Raw genomic sequence first — 22,098 nt, 5'->3', positions numbered from 1 at the left:
GGTCTGCATCCTGGTGGCATGAACATTGAATTCTCACAATTCTGTTAACCCTTGCTGTCTCCTCCCCTTCCTACCTCAGCCCTCGGGCTTCTCCTCCTCCTTTTTCCTTTCTTCTCCCCGCCTCCCTGCACACCCTATCAGTCTGAAGAAGGGTTTTGGCCCGAAACTTTGCCTATTTCCTTCGCTCCATAGATGCTGCTGCACCCGCTGAGTTTCTCTAACATTTTTGTCTACCTTCACTTTTTAGTTAAGGTACAATATTTATGTTCTTTAAATATTATAATTTCAGGCCATTGCAAATTTCTTTCTTATCGATTATGTGTAAAGGTAGTGACACTTGTAAACTCTCTCAAGTTCAAGTTTAAGTGAGTTTATTGTCATGTGTCCCTGTATAACCATATAACAATTACAGCACGGAAACAGGCCATCTCGGCCCTACAAGTCCGTGCCGAACAACTTTTTCCCCTTAGTCCCACCTGCCTGCATTCATACCATAACCCTCCATTCCCTTCTCATCCATATGCCTATCCAATTTATTTTTAAATGATACCAACAAACCTGCCTCCACCACTTCCACTGGAAGCTCATTCCACACCACTACCACTCTCTGAGTAAAGAAGTCCCCCCTCATGTTACCCCTAAACTTCTGTCCCTTAATTCTGAAGTCATGTCCTCTTGTTTAAATCTTCCCTATTCTCAAAGGGAAAAGCTGATCCACATCAACTCTGTCTATCCCTCTCATCATTTTAAAGACCTTTATCAAGTCCCCCCTTAACCTTAACTGTAGGACAATGAAATTCTTGCTTTGCTTCAGCACACAAAACATATTAGACATTTACTACAAAACAGATCAGTGTGTCCATATACCATAATATAAATATATACACACATGAATAATTAAACTGATAAAGTGCAAATAACAGATAATGAGTTCATAATAATCAGAGTTTTGTCCGAGCCTGATGGCTGTGGGGAAGTAGCTATTCCTGAACCTGGTTGTTGCAGTCTTCAGGCTCCTGTACCTTCTACCTGAAGGTAGCAGGGAGATGAGTGTGTGGCCAGGATGGTGTGGGTCTTTGATAATACTGCCAGCCTTTTTGAGGCAGCGACTGCGATGAATCCCCTCGATGGAAGGAAGGTCAGAGCCGATGATGGACTAGGCACTGTTTACTACTTTTTGTAGTCTTTTCCTCTCCAGGGCGCTCAAGTTGCCGAACCAAGCCACGATGCAACCGGTCAGCATGCTCTCTATTGTGCACCTGTAGAAGTTAGAGAGGGTCTTCCTTGACAATCCGACTCTCCGTAATCTTCTCAGGAAGTAGAGGCGCTGATGAGCTTTCTTGATAATTGCATCAGTGTTCTTGGATCAGGAGAGATCTTCAGAGATGTGCACGCCCAGGAATTTGAAGCTCTTGACCCTTTCAACCATATATTGATATAAATGGGGTTGTGGGTCCCCCTCCTACTCCTTCCAAAGTCCACAATCAGTTCCTTGGTTTTGCTGGTGTTGAGGGCCAGGTTATTACGCTGGCACCATATGGACAGTTGCTCGATCTGTCCTCTATACTCTGACTCATCCCCATCAGTGATACGTCCCACAACAGTGGTGTCGTCAGCGAACTTGATGATGGAGTTTGCACTATATCTGGCTACGCAGTCATGAGTATAGAGTGAGTACAGCAGTGGGCTGAGCACGCAGCCTTGAGGTGCTCCCGTGCTGATTGTTATCGAGGCTGACACATTTCCACCAATACGAACAGACTGTGGTCTGTGAATGAGGAAGTTGAGGATCCAATTGCAGAGCGATGCGCAGAGACCCAGTTCTGCGAGTTTGGTAACCAGCTTGGAGGGGATGATTGGGTTAAATGCCGAGCTGTAATCGATGAATAACAGCCTGACATATGAGTTTTTGTTGTCCAAATGGTCCAGAGCGGAGTGGAGTGCCAGCGAGATCGCATCCACCGTTGATCTGTTGTGGCGGTAAGCGAACTGCAGTGGGTCCAGGTTTTTGTCGAGGTAGGAGTTGATTTGCTCCATGATCAACCTCTCAAGGCACTTCATCACCACCGGCGTTAGTGCCACTGGTCGATAGTCATTGAGGCACGTCACCTTACTCTTCTTGGGCACTGGTATAATTGATGCCCTTTTAAAGCAGGTGGGGACCTCAGAAGTGAGAGGTTGAAAATGCCCGTAAAAACTCCAGCCAGTTGGTCCGCACAGGTTTTTAGAACACGACCGGGTGTACCATCAGGTCCAGGAGCTTTTCGGCGGTTCACCAACCCGGGTCTCGTGCACTGTAAAGTCTGCAACCTTACCACTGCACCACCCTGCCGCCCTGGTGGAGCCGGATACGATATTGGCGTTTAAGAGGCATCTTGATTGGCACATGGAAGTGCTGGGAAGAGAGGGATATTGATCATTTACAAGCTGAGAAGATTAGTTTAACTTGGCATCATGCTCTGCACAACATGTGTACAAATGGGCCCATTCTGTGCTGTACTGATCTATGTTCTATAAATGTAAGGCTTGCATGATAAATCTACACAGCCCTAACTTAATTATGTGTGGCTCAGATTGTAAATGGTTCCTCTTATCCCAATGTCTTTATTCATGGGGTACACCAACTTAAAATGCCCAATCTTGTAGCCCTGTATCTGGCGTATGTTATTTTTTGTTTTTCAAGTTAGATACAAGAAGAGTTTGATAGATCTGCACAGCAACAGGCCATTCAGCCCACAATGTCCATGTTGAACATGATGTCAAGCCAAACTAATCTCTCCTCCTTGCACGCAATCCATATCCGCCATATCCATATATTTATATTATAGTATATGGACACACTCATCTGTTTTGTAGTCAATGCCTACTATTTTCTGTGTGCTGAAGCAAAGCAAGAATTTCATTGTCCTATCAGGGACACATGACAATAAACTCACTTGAACTTGAAGCCTCTTAAATGCCACAATTTTATCTGCCTCCATCACCACCACCTTGTGTGTAAATAACCTGCCCCACATATCTCCTTTAAACTTTGCCCCTCTCACCTTAAATTTATGCCCACTAGTCTTGGACATTTCCACTCCAGGGAAAAAGTTCTGATTATCTACCTTATCTGTGCCTACCATACTTTTATATACTGACTAGACTAAGTAGGACCCGTTGGGTCCCAGCATCACAAGGGAGGGCTGGTAGCCCAACGCAATATTCCACCTCTCCACCAATTCCAATATTGGTGGCCAGTGGGGGGGGGGGGGGGCTTTTGGAGCGCTAGTATGGGTGTTGTGCGCTGAAGGTTTCCAGAGAGCTAGTATGAACATTGTGGGGTGAATGGATTCTTGGGCTGGTGGCTCAGTCACTCAAGCCTGTTGTGCTGGCAGCTCACTCACTCACGGCTGGTGGGCTGGCAGTTGACTCACGGCTATTCCATGAAATTCCTTGCAGTTTCTTACCACTTCAAGCAGGGTGCAAGGCCACCAAATTCAAGTGCAGTTCCATACCATTTCAAGCAGGGTGCAAAACCACTAAAGACAGCGAGTCGTGACCTCTCCCTCCACCATCTTGCAGAGACGAGCCATGCCCACACTTCTGGGTTTTATAGTCCCTCCGTCCCTCCCACCATAAGGGGTGTGGCCTTCATAGCGTGATTGACAGGAGAGAGAATCTCAACATTTTTTAAACACTAATAACTCTTTTATTTTTTCATCGATGGGAAAAATCCTCAGCATCTGATGAGCGGAGGGGGACTCTGAGTAAGATGGCCAAAAATTACAGCCATATGTGGTAGCTTTATTTCTAAAATCAATATACAGTACAAACAGGAAGTGGTCAAGATTAGACTTAATTATATAGAAGACAAGGCAACTTTAATTAGGCAAGGCAAGTGTAATTAGGCAATGCAACTTTAATTAGGCAATGTAACTTTAATTAGGCCAAGCAACTTTAATACGGCAAGGCAACTTTAATTCGGCAAGGCAACTTTAATTAGGCAACATAGCTTTAGCATTTCCAAACCAAAGGCAACACAGCTTTAGCATTTTCAAACCAAAGGCAACACAGCTTTAGCATTTCAAAAACAAAGACACCACAGCGTTTCCAAACTATGTTTTCAAACCACATTAAGGGCACTGACAGGTCAGTAAAACCATTCACAGTTTAGTAGACATGTGTTCAGTGTTATTCACAGCTCAGACTGAGAGACGTGACCTTCTCGCTCCCCCATCTTTCAGAGACTGAGGCACTCAACACTTCCGGGTTTTATAGTCACTCCGGAAGGGGCGTGGCCTTCAGGAGAGAGAATCTCAACATTTTTAAACAATAATAACTCTTTTATTTTTCATCGATGGGAAAAATCCTCTTGTCCTGCGCAGCAGAGGGGATCTCTGAGTAAGATGGCCAAAAATCACAGCCGTAAGTGTCAGCGTTTTTTCTAAAATCAATATACAGAACAACAGGAAATGGTCAACATCAGACTTTTAGTAATATAGATAAAGTGGGAACTCAATTTCAAACTGCCACATTTTGAATCTGTAATTCTGTTACTTCACATTCACATTTACACCACTTCAAAAGAGTCCTATTCACACTGAAACTCCTCTCATGAGTATCTAGGGACAGGACTTTTAAACCCAGCAAAGTAGCTCAGGAATGTATATAATTTTCTCAATTTTCAAGTTTTCATTTGTAACTTTTTCCCCTTTGTTGAACATAAATTATCGTTATTTTTCTTCCATCTTTCCACGACTTGCTTTCTCGGTCATATTTTGCCCAATATATCCCTTTTTCTCATTCTTTTTTCGTCTCTCTTGCACGATTTGACACTGACTGGACTTTCTGTACCAACACGATAGGAAGCAACACAGACAGCCCCAAGCTACCACAATCTGCAACTCCCATTCCCTAACTTCATTCCCACATTTTCAGCATCAAAAGAAATTCACTTCTTATGCAGCTGTCACATAAATCATAAGTTTTACACCTTGGGAAATCCTTGCGGGCATAAAGAAGTTCTTTATTTGCGTCCAGACACTAATGCTGTGATTTTGAGCAGAATAATAACATTTTTCCCTGTTACGATCTTACTTCAATTTATAAATTTTGCAACAGAAAGTGTTTTCACACACAAAACTCCACGGATGTATTTAATAATGCTACGTGGAGACACAAGGAACTGCAGATGCTGGTTTACTAAAAAAGACACTAAGTGCTGGAGTGACTCAGCAGGTCAGACAGCATCTCTGGAGAACATGGACAGGTGATGTTTCGGGTCATGGCCGCTCTTTAGACATACTGTATATCATGCTAAGATAAATGACACAAAATGCTGGAGTAACTCAGTGGGTCAGGCAGCATCCCTGGAGAAAAGGAATAGGTGCCATTTTTGGCCGGACAGATATGATGCTGTAGGTTTACCTTGTCTATTTACACAGAGGGAGGTAGTGGATGCCTGGAACACGTTGCCAGGGGTGGTGGTGGAGGCAGATACTGGCTCGTTGGTCTAGGGGTATGATTCTCGCTTCGGGTGCGAGAGGTCCCGGGTTCAAATCCCGGACGAGCCCGATTTACTTAAGGATAAGGGGGAAATCCTTTAAAACCGAGATTAGAAGAACTTTTTTCACACAGAGAGTGGTGAATCTCTGGAACACTCTGCCACAGAGGGTAGTTGAGGCCAGTTCATTGGCTATATTTAAGAGGGAGTTAGATGTGGTCCTTGTGGCTAAGGGGATCAGGGGGGTATGGAGAGAAGGCAGGTACGGGATACTGAGTTGGATGATCAGCCATGATCATATTGAATGGCGGTGCAGGCTCGAAGGGCTGAATGGCCTACTCCTGCACCTATTTTCTATGTTTCTATGTTTCTATACAATAGTCCTGTTTAAGAGGCTTTTAGATGGATACGGATAGACAGGGAATGGAGGGACATAGATCACGTGCAGGCTGAGGAGATTAATGTTCAGCACAGATAGGGTGGATTGAAGTACCTGTTCCAGTGCTGTCCTGTTCTATATTATGAAGTTCTGTGGTTACTCGGGCTTCAACGGTTCAGTTTCAAAGGTTGAAGGAGTCAGGTCTGCTTCCTTTTGATTTCCAGTGCATTGCGTACTCACAAATCAAACTAGATCCTAGAAACATAGACAAAAGGTGCAGGAGGAGGCCATTCGACCCTTCGAGCCAGCACCACCATTCATTGTGATCATGGCTGATCATCCCCTATCAATAATCCTGATTCACTGGACAATGCAAACAAGACACCAAGTGCTGGAGTTACTCAGCGGGTCAGGTAACGTCATTGGAAGTCATGGACAGGCGGTATTTTGGGTCGTGACTTGGGGTGGGGGTTGGGGGTGGAAGAGAGGGGGGGGGGCGAGAGAAAAAGCCCGACAAGTGATAGGTGGGTACAGGTGAAGGGGGGGGGGGGGGGGGGGGGGGTGTGGATTGGTGGGGGGGTGGGCAAAGGCCGGGAGGGGAAGACATAAAGCCGGGGGGGGGGGGGGGGGGGGGGGGGGGGGGGGGGGGCCGGGGGGGGGGGGGGGGGGGGGGGGGGGGGGGGGGGGGGGGGCGGGGTGGGGGGGGGGGGGGGGGGTGGGGGGGGGCGGGGGGGGGGGGGGTGGGATGGGTGGGCAAAGGCGGAGATGGAAAGAAGACATATAGGCTGTGAGATAAGGAGGAGAGGTTTTGTGAGTTGTGAAGCCAGAGGGGGGGATATAGGGGAAGGGGATGGGGGGGGGGGGGGGGGGGGGGGGGGGGAGGGTATAGTGGGAGAAATGGGGCACACCCAGGTTGAGCATGAGGAAGTGAGGTAAAAGGGTGAGGGGGTGGGGGGGGGGGGGTTCAGGATGGTTACATAAAATTGGAGGATTCAATGTTCATGCCCATAGACCACTCGACCTTCCCGGTCCATATCACAGTCCAAATGTCCTTTAAAACTTGTGTAAAGGTCAAAGATCCAAGTCTTTTGACGGTCCAAACTTGTCATTGTTTCTGTTTCTACAGCTTCCTACCAGATACTGACTACCCTCTGGGTTAAAAAGTTGCACCTGAGGTCCCTCTTAAATCTCTCCCCTCTCGCCTTAAGCCCGTGTTCTCTAGTTTTAGAACTGTCTACCCTCGGGTAAAAGACTATAAGCGCTCACTTTATCTTGTACACTTTAGTAAGGTCACCCCTCAGCCTCTTGCATTGCAAAACATAGGTCCAAGTCTATCCAACCTCTTCCTGTAACTCAAGCCAAAGAGTCCAGGCAACATTCTGGTGAATCTCTCACACCTTTCCAACCTAATCCTAGAGCTGGATGGTCAGAACTCCTCACAGAATTTGCTTAATAACATTTCCTGGGGAATATTCCATATTTTATGTCATTTATCTCACCTGAGAACGTTTAGACACATCTTGAAGTTACAGCTGACATTAACATTGAAGACAATTATGATGTTCGAATAAAAAAAGTATGACCAGCTTAGATGGGGAATCTTGGTCAGCATGGATACATTGGGACGAAGGGCCTGAGTCTGTGGTGTACGTTGCTTTGCCTGTGTGACTACACCAGTTACTGCAATGGCAACAATAACAGAGTGCAGAATAGAGTTGTCATGCTTTGTAGTATTACAGTTACGTGGGGGGGGGGGGGGGGGGGGGGGGGGGGGGGGGGTATAACACCTGGGTTCGATCCTGATCTCAGCTGCTGTCTGTCTGTGTGGAGTTTGCACGTTTTCCCTGTGACCACATGGGTTTCCTCTGGGAAACTGCGGTGATGTGCCGGGTTTGTAGATAAGTTGCCCCTAGTGTGTAGGGAGTGGATGAGAAAGTGGAAATACCAGAGAACTTGTGGACTGGTGATCGAAGGTCAGCATGGAATCGGTGGGCCGAAGGGCCTGTTTCAATGCTGTATCTCTAAACATAAACTAAAATTAAACTTAAATATGGAAATCAATTTTATTCTACAGATACCAAGTTTTTAAATGAATTGTGATTTATTTTTATCTTCTTATTTACGATGCATTTATCCACATGAAGCATTATGATTAAATTCTAACAAAGATTTCCTCTACTTTGCAGCAATATCTTGCTTTGACTAGATTCTCAGAAGGGTAACAGCATAATTTTTTCCTACCAGCCTTTCGCCGGTCTCTTTGAGTACAATGCCCAAAATAAATGTACATGGGCAGCTTTATGCTGTGGTTGAATCCCAGACGGAATTGCTTTAAGGTGGTCAAAATAAATTTCTCAAGGGGCATGTTAAAATGTCTGATGGTCTCAACCCGAAACGTCACCAATTGCTTTTCTCCAGAGATTCTGCCTGACCTGCTGAGTTACTCCAGTATTTCGTGTCCATCTTCAGTGTAAACCTGCATCTGCAATTCTTTCCTACGCATGTTAAAAATCTTTTTGGCCAATACCTTCGGCATTTTCCCCAAACGTTCCTCCCACGTCCGTTTTGGTGTTGGTCATTATTATAAGGTCTCGGATATTTTTATCACATTTTGAGATTTTTCTGACAACCTTTTATCATACTAACGAAAATTTCTACTAAATGTACCATTTTTTGTAACAACCCAAACTCTGCATCTTTCTCTCTGCAGTTACAATCAGTTAGCGTACCTTGGGTCCATCAATTAGTTCTGATCGGGATAAATGGTTCGTGAGAAATTCCATAGGATTTCCACTATTCTTCCTGTCAACCAGGAAGTCATAAAATATCAAACAGTAGACGCATTTCAGACCAAAGCTTCTGGCAGAATTTATTTGTAATCAGATGATTTACTGAAACAAAGATTCAAATGGACATTGTACAAAGCAGGTAGCAATTTAAGTTCGGCCAACGTGCAGGAACTAATGTTGACCGACTAACACTGGGATAATGGGCAAATAAGAGTTGTTGCAAATTACAGGAAGCAAACGTGTGGATAAACTTACATTTATGAAGGATGGAGGAAAGGAAGCCAACAGTGTGAGTACTTGTTAAAGCTAACTCATGTAGGGTCCCGACCCGAAACGTCACCTATCCATGTTCTCCAGGGATGTTGCCTGTCCCACTGAGTTACTCCAGCACTTTATGTTTTAATTTTAGTTCAATTCAGAGATACAATATGGAAGCAGCCCTTGAGCCCACTTAATCCATGTTGACCATCGATCATCTACTCAGCTACTAGTTCTGTGTTATCCCACTTTCTCATCCACTCCCTGCACAATAGGGGCAATTTACAGAGGATAGAGAACCTACAAATCCACACGTCTTTGGGGTGTGGGAGGAAACCGAAGCACCCGGAGGAAACCCACGCTGTCAGGTTTAAGTCTTGGTTTAGGTTTATTATTGTCACATGTAGCGAGGTACAGTGAAAGGCTTTGGCCAAACAGGTCAGATCATAGCACACATTAATACAATCAGATCAAACTCCAGTACAATAGTTTGAGCAAAGGAGAAGATGCAGAGTGCAGAATATAGTTCTCAGCATTGTAACACATCAGTTCCACAGACAAAGTCCAATGTCCACAATGGGGTAGAGCTGAATCAGTCAGTCGCCTAGTTTATGGAAGGTATGTTCAGAAGCCTGATAACAGAGGGGAAGAAGCTGTACCTGAGTTTAGTGGTGCGCATTTTCAAGCTTCTGTACCTGGTAGCGGGGAGAAGAAGAAATTACCTTGATAGGCCAAGATTTGACTGAAAGAAGCACAAACTCTTGTGTAACACAGGGGGTCAGGCAACATCCCTGAAGAACATGGATAGGTGATGTTTCAGGTCAGAACTCTATTACACTTTGCATGTGGAAAACTGACTGCCCTTCCTCAATCCTCATTTATTTTAATCTTATACTTATTTTTACACTCTGTCTCATTATACATGAAAACCAAGATTGTGCAGCCAACCACTCAGAACATCCCCCAAAAAAATGAATAACAATTCCATATGTCATGCTTGTACTCAAGGAGTGTTTGATGAAGGACCCCGACCTGAAATGTCACTTGTCCATTCCCTCCACAGATGCCGCCTGACATGCTGAGATCCTGCAGCACTTTTTGCTGAAGATCCCAACATTTGCAGATCGTCCTTGTGTCTCCATAAAATTATGCATGTTGCATTACTCTTCCGTAAGTTTGCTGCGTAATATTTTATTTTGTTCTCCTCCTGTGCATCATGTTACTATTTTAAGTACTGCAGTGGCATCAAAGAAACTTAGACAGACGAAGACACAAAGTGCTGGAGTAGCTTTACCATCGCAGGGCGGGCCGATCCCTTGCAGGGGGTCGCCGGAGAAGAGCTCCGACCGCCGGCATGCGACCTATAACATCCTGAAGCTGCGCTCTCTGGTAAGGAAGTGGCTGATTCTGGAACTCCAAGCTGTAAGTGTGTTCTGTCTGTCCCGACGTCGGAGTTTCGATCATGTGGGCTGAAGGGATTGGTTTCCAGAGGGCTAGTATGGACATTGTGGGCCGAATGGGTTGGCGGCTCCGTCACTCAAGCCTGTTGTGCTGGCATCTCACTCACTCACGGCTGGTGGACTGGCAGCTGCCTCACGTCTATTCCTTGAAATTCCATTTCAAGCAGGGTGCAAGGCCACCAAATTCGAGTGCAGTTTCACACCATTTCAAGCAGGGTGCAAGGTCACTAAAGACAGCGAGTCGTGACCTCTCCCTCCTACATCTTGCAGAAACTAGCCACGCCCACACTACTGGGTTTTATAGTCCCTCCTGCTCTGACCAAAAGGAGCGTGGCCATGGCGTGATTGACAGGAGAGAGAACCAACATTTTTTAAACAATAATAACTCTTTTATTTTTCATTGATGGGAAAAATCCTTGGCACCTGATGAGCGGAGGGGGACTCTGATTAAGATGGTCAAAATCACAGCCGTACGTGGTAGCGTTTTTTCTAAAATCAATATAAAGTCAAACAGGAAGTGGTCAAGATTAGTCTTTTAATTATATAGAAGGCAAGGCAACTTTAATTAGGCAAGGCGACTTTAATTAGGCAAGGCAACTTTAGCATTTCTAAACCAAAGGCAACACAGCTTTAGCATTTCCAAACCAAAGGCAATACAGCTTTAGCTTTTCCAAACCAAAGGCAACACAGCTTTAGCATTTCCATATATCTAGCATATATTTTCAAACCACATTAAGGGCACTGACAGGTCAGTAAAACCACTCACAGTTTAGTAGACATGTGTTCAGTGTTATTCACAGCTCAGATTGAGAGACGTGACCCTCTCGCCCCCCCATCTTGCAGAGACTGACTGAGGCACTTGACACTTCCGGGTTTTATAGTCCCTCCAGAAGGGGCGTGGCCTTCAGGAGAGAGAATCTCAACATTTTTTAAATACTAATAACTCCTTTATTTTTAATCGATGTGAAAAATCCTCTTGTCCTGCACAGCGGAGGGGGACTCTGTGTAAGATGGCCAAAAATCAGAGCCGTAAGTGGCAGCGTTTTTTCTAAAATCAATATACAGAACAACAAGAAGTGGTCAAGATCAGACTTTTAGTAATATAGATAGATAAGAGATTTAAGAGTGTGGAGAGATTGTAATATGTGATTGTAGATCTACTTCTGTGGTTAGCACATAAATGATCGCCTGGGTTGGATGCCATCATTGTGGGCCGACGGGCCTGTTCCTGTGCTGTACTGTTCTATTTTCTCATTCTTTTTAATTTGTTGCGTCCGATATAATTCAGTTATCTGTCTCAAGCTCTTGATTTTGCCGTTTAGATATGCAGACACATTTGCAATTCAAAAATCCTAAAGTGAGATGTGGATGAACACAATTAAGCCGCTGCAGTATTTCTGGTATTTACTTCCAGTGGAGTATAACTGCAGCAGAACTAAACTCAATGTTATGCTGCACTGTGTGGTTGTATTGTACTTGAAAACATACCACATGTAGTGTTTCCCTGTAACACATGGGAGGTAATCTGTGTCTTGCTCTCTCTTCCTATCACACAACTCTCTTATTATAAGGGCTAATACATTTATTTACAAAATGACAGATTCTCCCATATTATGGGACTCTTCCAATAATTTACTTTTAAAGTTTGTTTATTACCATTCAATAGAGCACTGTTCAATAGATCAGTAGTAGGCATAGCTGAGAAACTGAGATCTATTGGTACTGTTAAAAAATATCAATTCGACAGTCACAGGTCCCTGAATAATACAACTTTTTCTTATTCAGAATATCATCACAAGGGTATTATGGTTTCACATAAGCTTATGCACTGTTACGCATTGGGACATAAATCCACAACCTTCTACACTGGAACTCCAAGTTAATGCTTAAACATTAATAGACTGTTCTTTATGTTCAGAATATATTCTCTTAAAAAAGCAACAGGAAATGCAACATTTCCTCAAAATATCTCATCCATAATGATCTTTTGGTAACATTGATTTTGCTGACCATTTCAAGGCTTAATTACAAAATGGACAAGTTCTGGATGAATAACTTTTTGTACTTTGTGAAAAAAAAATCACAGTTAAAAACGTAAGTGTAGGCCAAAACGCATTAATTTCTTCTCTAATTTCCGAGCCAAACAGTTGATGATAACCAAATGGCAACAATAACAGGAAATCTGTCTTCACCAATTTGTGTACCTTGAGAGAGATATGGAGCAGAATGCTGTGCAGCGCAGTGGTATTGTTACCATAATGCACACAGTATGTAGTGTTTGCCCCGTAACACACTGGAAATAACATTTGTCTCAGCTTTTCTTTATATCGCCCGACATCGTTCTATTACAAAGGATAATATCACAACCCCCACACCTTGATTATAAATACTGATCAACGACAGTATCACTTTCCCCAGTATTCACTCTAAATGGTTTATGTTTCAAATCTGGAAATAACTTACTGTATGTAGGGCAGGCATCTAAATCCATGCTTGTTGCTTTTTAGTGCTACACTCATTTTTCTCTCAGCTTTCTTGGTGTTTAATTGTTGGGGGTTCTGGGCTGTTCAGTTAGTGATAGCCTGTGGTTCTTGCCTCCTGTTGATGTGAGCTCTGGATCCATTCAAATTCACATATTCATTCTTGAAAATATCAGAATGTCTAAACAGGGGGGGCGGGGGGGGGGGGGGGGGGGGGGGGTCCTACAGAGGTTTTCCTGGTTGAAAAACAATGTGTTGGAGAAATCTATGGAGGCAAAAGTTGACAACTCGGGTTGAGACCCTGCATCTCAAATCATTCACCATTCATTAGCCTCTACCGATCCAGAGGTGGGTGTATGGAACGAGCTGCCGGGCCAGGTCCTTGAGGCAGGTACTATTGCAATGTTTAAGAAACATTTAGACAGGCTCATGGTTAGGAGAGGTTTAGAGGGATATGGACCAAATGCAGGCAGGTGGGACAATTGTGAATCGGGCATGTTAGTTGACGTGGGCAAGTTTGGCCAAAGGGCCTGTTTCCATGCTGAATTACTCCATTTCATGTCCATGATGCCAAGAACAAACCCTTATCTGCCAGCACATCCTCCATATCCTTTATTTCCCTGCATATCCATGTGTCTGACCAGAAGTCTCTTAAATGCCATTATCGTATCTATTGAAGGCGACATTGTATGAAGTGGGTAGGCAGGAACTGCAGGTGCTGGTTTACACCGAAGATAGACACAAACAGCTGGAGTAACTCAGCGAGTCAGTCCCCATCTCTGGAGAAAAGGAATAGGTGACGGTTCGGGTTGAGACCTTTTTCAGAAGACCAAGAGTCAGGGGAAAGGGAAACAAAAGATATAAAGGTACATAGAACAAAAGATATGCAAAAGTAACGATGATCAAGGAAAGGTGGAGCCCACAATGGTTCATTGTTGGCTGTGGGAAAGGTGATAACATGTTACACAGCCAATGAAACTAGTGCAATGACTATGGTGGGGGCAGTGCCGGATTTAGATGAAGAGAGGCCCTAAGCTGTTCCACTTGTGAGGCCCCCAACAACCGGACAGCCATGGCGGCCAAATCTCCCACAATTCAAAGCGAGGGAGAACGTGCCCAGCGCCGACCAGTTGTCGTTGCAGTGCGCATGCGCAGGGCGGCTGATGATGTGCTGGCCGTGGTTGTGCGCGTGTGCAAGGCGGCCTGCCGTGCCGGCGGATGAGGAGCGAGCGGAGCCCGGCGGCCCGGACACGGATAGCGGGGGGGAGATGGAGAGAGAGAGATAGAGAGGGGGGGCCGCCCAGAGTTGAACGGTAGGTGTTCTGCCTTGGCCGGAGGCCCCCCTAGACCTCGAGGCCCATCAATGTTTTCGGGGGGGCCCCCTAGAAAGTGGGGGCCCTAAGCTATAGCTTGTTTAGCTTATACGTAAATCCGGCACTGGGTGGGGGGGAGTGGGGGGGGAGGAGAGAGAGAGGATGCAAGGATTACTTGAAGTTAGAGAAATCAATATTCACACCACTGGGTTGTAAGCTACCAAGCACATAGTTGCATTTGGCCTCACTCTGACAGTGGAGGAGGCCCTGGGCAGAATGGTCAGTGTGGGAGGGGGAAGGGGAGTAAACCGGGAGATCGTGTAGGCCAAGGCGGACTGAGAGAAGGTGATCAGCGAAGTGAGCTGCACTGTGCATGATAGCGTTGCATAAACCAAGTGCAGTTTTTGAGGAGTAATGCATGGAACAGGCCAGCACGGGAACAGCCGGGCCATCATTTGGAACGTGAATCAAAATCTATGAACTGTATACATATTGTCAGATGTTGTAGTGTGCAAGGTGAGATACTCTAAAGGGGGAATATTTTCTTGCGTTGAGTGAAATTAGTGCAAATGAATAATCAGAGAATGATTCGCATGAAGAAGAGTCCCGAACCAAAATGTCGTCAGTCCGTTCCCTCCACAGATGCTGCCTGACCCTCTGAGTTTCTCCAGCACTTAATATTTTCTCAAGATTCCTCAAGCGCGGCACGATGGCACAGTGGTAGAGTTGCGACCTTACAGCGCCGATTTCGATCCTGACGACAGGTACTTTCTGTACGGAGTTTGTACGTTCTCCCATGACCGTGTAGGTTTTCACCGAGATCTTTAGTTTCTTCCCACACTCCAAAGACGTACAGGTTTGTAGGTTAATTGGCTTGGTATATAGACATAGAAACATAGAAAATAGTTGCAGGAATAGGCCATTCGGCACCTTCGAGCCTGCACCGCCATCCAAAATCAGTACCCAGTCAACGGAAATCAGTAAAGTCAACAATGCATGACTACAACCGAACTATTCACACCGTACAGATACAGGATAAAGGGAATCATGTGAACAATGTTTCATGCAAGTCCAATTAAATCCAATTAAAGGCAGTCCGAGGGTTTCCAATGAGATAGATAGTAAACATAGAAACGTAGGGGGGGGCGCATTGTTGGCAGCCTCTGCCTACAGTCTGTCCATTTTTTTCTAGCTTTTTTTAATTTTAGTTTGTCTTAACAGTTTGTTTTGGGGATTCTTTCGTTTTTCTATGTGGGGGAGGGGGGTAGGGTAAGGGGGAAACCGTTTCCCAGTCACTTCCTGGCGAGGATGCGTCTATTCTCCGAGTCGCGTCCTCGCCCCCTTCCTCGCGGCCTATTAAGCGGATTGGCACGGCCTTTCCTGCCGGAAACCGGGGATTGGACCAGAGCTTCAGCAGCGGCGGCGCAGCGCTGGATTCACCCCCGAGTGAGCGATGCCTTACCTGGATCTCTGTTTGAAGCTCCGGAGCGTTGGGCCTGCAGCATCAACATCGTGGAGCTGTGGTTCACGGAGCTCCCAGCGCGGGCAGCGCTGACTTCAACATCGTGGAGTCCTGGGTCCTTTTGCCGAGGGCCGCCAGCGTGAATCTCCGTCCGGCGTGGCCTGTGGACTTCGGGAGCCACGGAAGTGGCTGATTCGGAGGTCCAAGCCGCTGAGGTTGTCCTCCTGTTCCGATGTCGGAGTTCCATCATCGTGGCGAGCGGGCGTGAACAGCAGGCTGCCCGTAGCGGCGACTGCGGAGGGCTCGGGAGGCCCCGATCATGAGTGAACATCAAGAACATCGGAGGATGATGACTGACTTTGGTGCCTTCCCTCACAGTAGGAAACATTTGATTCTGCTGTGTGGGGATGTTTTATGTTGAAATCTATCGTGTGTTGTGTTCTTTTATACTTGTGTGGCTGTATGGTAACCACACATTTCACTGTACCAATTGGTGCATGTGACAAATAAATGTATCTTGTATCTTGTATAGAAAATAGGTGCAGGAGGAGGCCCATCGGCCCTTCGAGCCAGCACCGCCATTCAATATGATCATGGCTGATCATCCAAAATCAGTACCACGTTCCTGCATTCACCCCATATCCCTTGATTCCGTTAGCCCAAAGCTATATCTAAGTCTCTCTTGAATACATCCAGTGAATCGGCCTCCACTGCCTTCTGTGGCCGAGAATTCCCCAGATTCACAACTCCCTGGGTGAAAAAGTTTTTCCTCATCTCAGTAGTTCAGCACTGCTCTCTGGTTGTGATAGGATGGTTCAGTTGCCCGATAACAGCTGAGAAGAAACTGTCCTCGAATCTGGAGGTGTGCTTTTTCACACATCTATACCTATTGCCTGAAGGGAGAGGGGAGAAGAGGGGCCAGTTAGGGTGTGACTCGTCCATTGATTATGCGGCTGGCCTTACCGAGGCAGCGTGAGGCACTATGTGAGATTCCAGTGTCTGCTGCACCTTGTGTCTATGTTAGAATGAGTGTGAATGGGTGATCGATGATCGGCATGGACTCAGTGGGCAAAGCATAAACTCCTGGAGCTTACCGGATGGAGGCCACCCACGTCCTTCACCTGGATCCCTGAGACCAAGACTACCTCGCCCACCTCATCTTCACCCAATACCCCTCCTTGATATCAGGTAGCTTGCAATGGTCTTGTTCCCCACAAACTCTCATAAATCTTCTACCCTGCCTGAATAGCTTCAAGTCCATCAATCATAAAGCTGTGACCATTAAACTGGCAGAAACAAAGTTAACGACATACAGTGCCACAGTTACAAACTTCAGTTCATTCAGGAAATCCCTGCTTCTGGACTTCCTGCCCTCTAAACAATATTCCCACATGCAGAGTGCCTCCAGCTAGAACTGCCACCTTAATGTGCCGTTTAAGTGCTCAAGGAATAGACACTACTAAAATACTCCCGGCCTTTGTCATTAACTGGGATTTGGACCATGTAGGGGAACTAACTTGAGGAACAGATATTCCTCGCTGGAAAAATGCTTTTGCTTATGAGCTTATGACAGGAAGATGATTCTCTCATTCAAAACACAAAGTGCTGGAGGAACTCAGTGGGTCAGGCAGCATCTGAGGAGGAAATGGACAGGCAACGTTTCAGGTTGGGACCCTTCTTCAGCCTCACATGGAAGTAGTAGTGAGTCTATGTTAGAGCATGGTTGAACAGCAGCAGGAAGCACAGAGGGGAAGTAGTAGGAGAGGGTCTCACAGAACTCCTGTGGGAGAGAGGCAGAGAATTTCATCAAAGGTAGCCACACTTTGAGAAGATTTTGTAGTGGAGACTGCAGATGCTGGAATTTAGTTTAGTTTAGTTTAATGATACAGCGCGGAAAAATGCCCTTCGGCCCACCGAGTCCGAGTCGATGAGACATCGCCGCACACTAACACTATCCTACACACACTAGGGACAATTTTCACATATTGTGACTAGTGGGGTGCCACAAGGCTCAATGCTGGGACCCTAGTTATTTACAATACATATTAATAATTTAGACAAAGGAATTAAATGTCCAAGTTTCTCCAAGTTTGCAGATGACACAAAGCTGGGCGACAGTGTGAGCTGCGATGAGGATGCTATGAGGCTGCAGGGTGACTAGGATAGGCTGGGTGAGTGGGCAGATGCATGGCAGATGCAGTATAATGTGGATAAATGTGAGGTTATTCACTTTGGTGGCAAGAACAAGGCAGATTATTATCTGAATGGTGTCAGATTAGGAAAAGGGAAGGTGCAACGAGACCTGGGTGTCCTTGTACATCAGTCACTGAAAGTAAGCATGCAGGTACAGCAGGCAGTGAAGAAAGCAAATGGCATGTTGGCCTTTATAGCAAGGGGATTTGAGTAAAGGAGCATGTAGGTCCTACTACAGTTGTACAGGGCCCTGGTGAGCGCACCTGGAGTGTTGCGTGCAGTTTTGGTCTCCTAATTTGAGAAAGGACATTCTTGCTATTGAGGGATTGTAGCGTAGGTTCACCAGGTTAATTCCCGGAATGGCGGGACTGGCATATGATGAATGAATGGATCGACTGGGCTTATATTCACTGGAATTTAGAAGGATGCGAGGGGATCTTATTGAAACATATAAAATCCATAAGGGATTGGACAGGCTAGATGCAGGAAACATGTTCCCGATGTTGGGGGTGTCCAGAACTAGGGGTCACAGTTTAAGAAGAAGGTGTAGGCCATTTAGGACTGAGATGAGGAAAAAAGGATTCACCCAGAGAGTTGTGAATCTGTGGAATTCTCTGCCGCAGAAGGCAGTGGAGGCCAATTCACTGGATGTTTTCAAGAAAGTGAGATATAGCTCTTAGGGCTGAAGGAATCAGGTGATATGAGGGTAAAGCAGGAACGAGGTACTGATTTTGGATGATCAGCCATGATCATATTGAATGGCGATGCTGGCTCGAAGGGACGAATGGCCTACTCCTGCACCTATTTTCTATGTTTCTATGTTTACTATCTATCTCATTAGAAACCCTCGGACTGCCTTTGATCGGACTAGATTAGACTTTATCTTGCATTAAACATCATTCACATTATCCCATTTATCCTGTATCTGTACAGTGTGAATAGCTCAATTGTAATCATGTTTTGTCTTTCCGCTGACTGGTTAGCATACAATGTAAGCTTTTCACTGTAACTCGGTACACATGGCAATATACTAAACTAAACTGAAACTAGCGCTTTGCCTACCGAATCCATGCACCCGTTTACTCATTCTATATATATACAAGGATCTGTGTATGCTGGAATCTTGTTTAGGACAAAACATGTTGGGTAACTCAGTTAGTCAGAGAGCATTTCTGAAGGACATTGATAGGTGACGTTTTAGGGCATGACCCTTCTTCAGACACTTCTCTTCAAAATTCATGTTCTCATGGACAATGTTTTGGCAGCAAATGTACATAAGCATGAAGACGGGTCCCCACCCAAAACTTCGCCTATCCATGTCTTACAGAGATGCTGCCTGACCCACTGAGTTACTCCAGCACTGTATGTTCTACACACTAGTTCCAGGGCTGCCAACATTGAGTGAGAGTTTGGGAGTGAGGAGTTGGGGGGTTGAAGGGAGATTCTATACTCAAGCATAGAATCATAGAAAATAGATGCAGGAATAGGCCATTCGGCCCTTCGAGCCAGCAGGGCCATTCAATATGATCATGGCTGTTCATCTGAAATCTGTACCCCTTTCCTGTTTTTTCCTCATATCCCTTGATTTTGCTAGCCCCAAGAGCTAAATGTAACTCTCTCTTGAAATCATCCAGTGAATTGGTCTCCATTGCCTTCTGGGGCCAAGAATTCCACAGATTCACAACTCTCCCGGTGAAGAAAGTTTGTTCTCATCTCAGTCCTAACTGGCCTACCCTTTATTCTTAAACTGTGTGACCCCTGGTTCTGCACTCCTCCAACATCGGGAACATTTTTCCTGCAGTTACAGTAAGTGAAAATCTAGCAGGCAAGCAGGATGCTTTCTCCAACCACTCCCATTTGAAGTCCACTACCTTCCACTGCTTCTAACCAGTGCTTGGTACTTACTTCCAGCAGCCACTAGTTGTCCTCCAGGATGCGCCAAGCCGCAGAGCTGCAGCCTGGTCCATGCCGATCACCAGGGCAAATTCGGACCAGAGACTAACGGCAGTGGTGCAACGCTTCCGACGCCTCCGGACTCGCCAGCCCGGCAAACACTCGCCAGCCCGGCAAACACTCGCCAGCCCCGGCTCCCCGTCCCCATCTGTCCCCGCCGCTGCTTCTGCTTCCATCCCTCCCTCTGCTTTGGCTCTCCAATACATCTCCGCGGCCCATGCAGTTGATATCAGTTTTGAAATTCTCGTTGATCATAGAAATTTCTTACGACAGAGTGGGAGAAATTCTTTGGTAGACAAAAGTGCTGGAGAAACTCAGTGGGTGCAGCAGCATCTATGGAGCGAAGGAAATAGGCAACATTTCGGGCTGAAACCCTTGTTCAGACTGATGTGGGGGGGGGGATAAGAAAGGAGAAAGGAAGAGGAGGAGCTCGAGGGCTGAGGGAGAGCTGAGAAGGGGAGGAGACAGCAAGGGCTACCGGAAATTGGAGAAGTCAATGTTTATGCCGCTAGGGTGCATGAGAATTTGGTGAAATGCGTGAGTCTCACGCCCAATGCATGAGAGTTGGCAGCTCTGTAGTTCTATACTATCCCACTTTCTCATCCACTCCTGGTGCACTAGGGACAATTTACATAGGGCCAATTAACCTATAAATCCACATGTTGTTGGGATGTGGGATGAAACCGGAGCACCTGGAGGAAACCCACATGGACAAGAAAGGAGCGAGAGAGAAAACGGGGAATTACAGACCTGTTAGCCTGACTTCGGTGGTGAAAAAGATGCTGGAGTCAATTATTAAATAGGGTAATAATGGGGCATTTGGATACCAGTAAAAGGATTAGTCCAAGTCAACATGGATTTATGAAAGGGAAATCATGCTTGACTAATCTTCTGGAATCTTTTGAGGATGTGACAAGTAAAATGGATGAAGGGGAGCCAGTGGATGTAGTGTATCTAGACTTTCAGAAAGCCTTTGATAAGGTCCCACAGGGGAGACTGGTGACTAAAATTAGAGCACGTGGTATTGGGGGTAGGGTGTTGACATGGATAGAAAATTGGTTGGCAGACAGGAAGCAAAGAGTAGGAGTGAACGGGTCCTTTTCAGAATGGCAGGCAGTGGCGAGTGGAGTGCCGCAAGGCTCGGTGTTGGGGCCGCAACGGTTTACCATATATATTAATGATTTGGAAGAGGGAATTAGGAGCAACACTAGCAAATTTGCATCTGACACAAAGCTGGGTGGCAGTGTGAACTGTGAAGAGGATGTTAGGAGGTTGCAGGGTGACCTGGACAGGATGAGTGAGTGGGCAGATGTGTGGCAGATGCAGTATAATATAGATAAATGTGAGGTTACCCACTTTGGCGGCAAAAACAAGCAGATTATTATCTCAATGGGGTTAGATTAGGTAAGGAGGAGGTACAGCGAGACCTGGGCGTCCTTGTACACCGGTCACTGAAAGGCAGTGAAGAAAGCGAATGGAATGTTGGCTTTCATAACAAGAGGATTTCAGTATAGGAGTAAAGAGGTTCGTCTGCAGTTGTATAGGGCTCTGGTGAGACCACATCTGGAGTATTGTGTACAGTTTTCGTCTCCTAATTGAGGAAGGACATCCTTGTGATTGAGGCAGTGCAGCGTAGGTTCACGAGATTGATCCCTGGGATGGCGGGAGTGTCATATGAGGAAAGATTGAAAAGACTAGGCTTGTATTCACCGGAGTTTAGAAGGATGAGGGGGAATCTTATAGAAACTTATAAAATTATAAAAGGACTGGACAAGCTAGATGCAGGAAAAATGTTCCCAATGTTGGGCGAGTCCAGAACCAGGGGCCCCAGTCTTTGAATAAAGGGGAGGTCATTTAAGACTGAGGTGAGAAAAAACTTTTTCACCCAGAGAGTTGTGAATTTGTGGAATTCCCTGCCACAGAGGGCAGGGAAGAGATTTTTAAAAAGTTTCCCCCTTCCCCTCCCCCCCCACCCCCCACATATACACAGTTAAAAACACTATTTTACTTCGGAGTCACGTGAGTGACTACGTGAAGAAGGGCCGTCCGTCTGCGTGCGCGCCATTACGTCTGAACGCATACGCACGATGGACTGACAGGCACTGTGTCCTCCCAGCCGTCGGGATGAGCAGGTAAGGAAAGTTGAATTACTTACCTGCGCTCTTTCGAGCTTGAAGCTTTTTTGTAGTTTCAGAGCCCAGATGTCGAGGAGACGGCTCGCGGGGATGTCGGCTGCCGAAGACCGCAGCATTCCAAGTAGCGGGCGACGGTCTTGTTCCCGACATTAGCGCCGACAGCAGAATCGGCTGGAGACTTTGTGCGGGAG

At 45.9% G+C, this 22,098-nt stretch overlaps 1 non-coding gene across 1 annotated transcript; it reads left to right on the top strand.

Moving 5' to 3' along the window:
- The first annotated feature begins 5,483 nt into the window (after positions 1–5,483).
- On the top strand, positions 5,484–5,555 carry trnap-cgg (transfer RNA proline (anticodon CGG)). Its single transcript has one exon. It is a non-coding gene; the product is annotated as a tRNA-Pro (tRNA).
- The last annotated feature ends 16,543 nt before the right edge of the window (positions 5,556–22,098 follow it).

This window comes from Leucoraja erinacea, chromosome 13, assembly GCF_028641065.1.
Source record: "Leucoraja erinacea ecotype New England chromosome 13, Leri_hhj_1, whole genome shotgun sequence".
Taxonomy (NCBI): domain Eukaryota; kingdom Metazoa; phylum Chordata; class Chondrichthyes; order Rajiformes; family Rajidae; genus Leucoraja; species Leucoraja erinaceus.
Note: the sequence above shows the minus strand (reverse complement) of the source record. Positions and strands in the feature narration are given on the sequence as shown.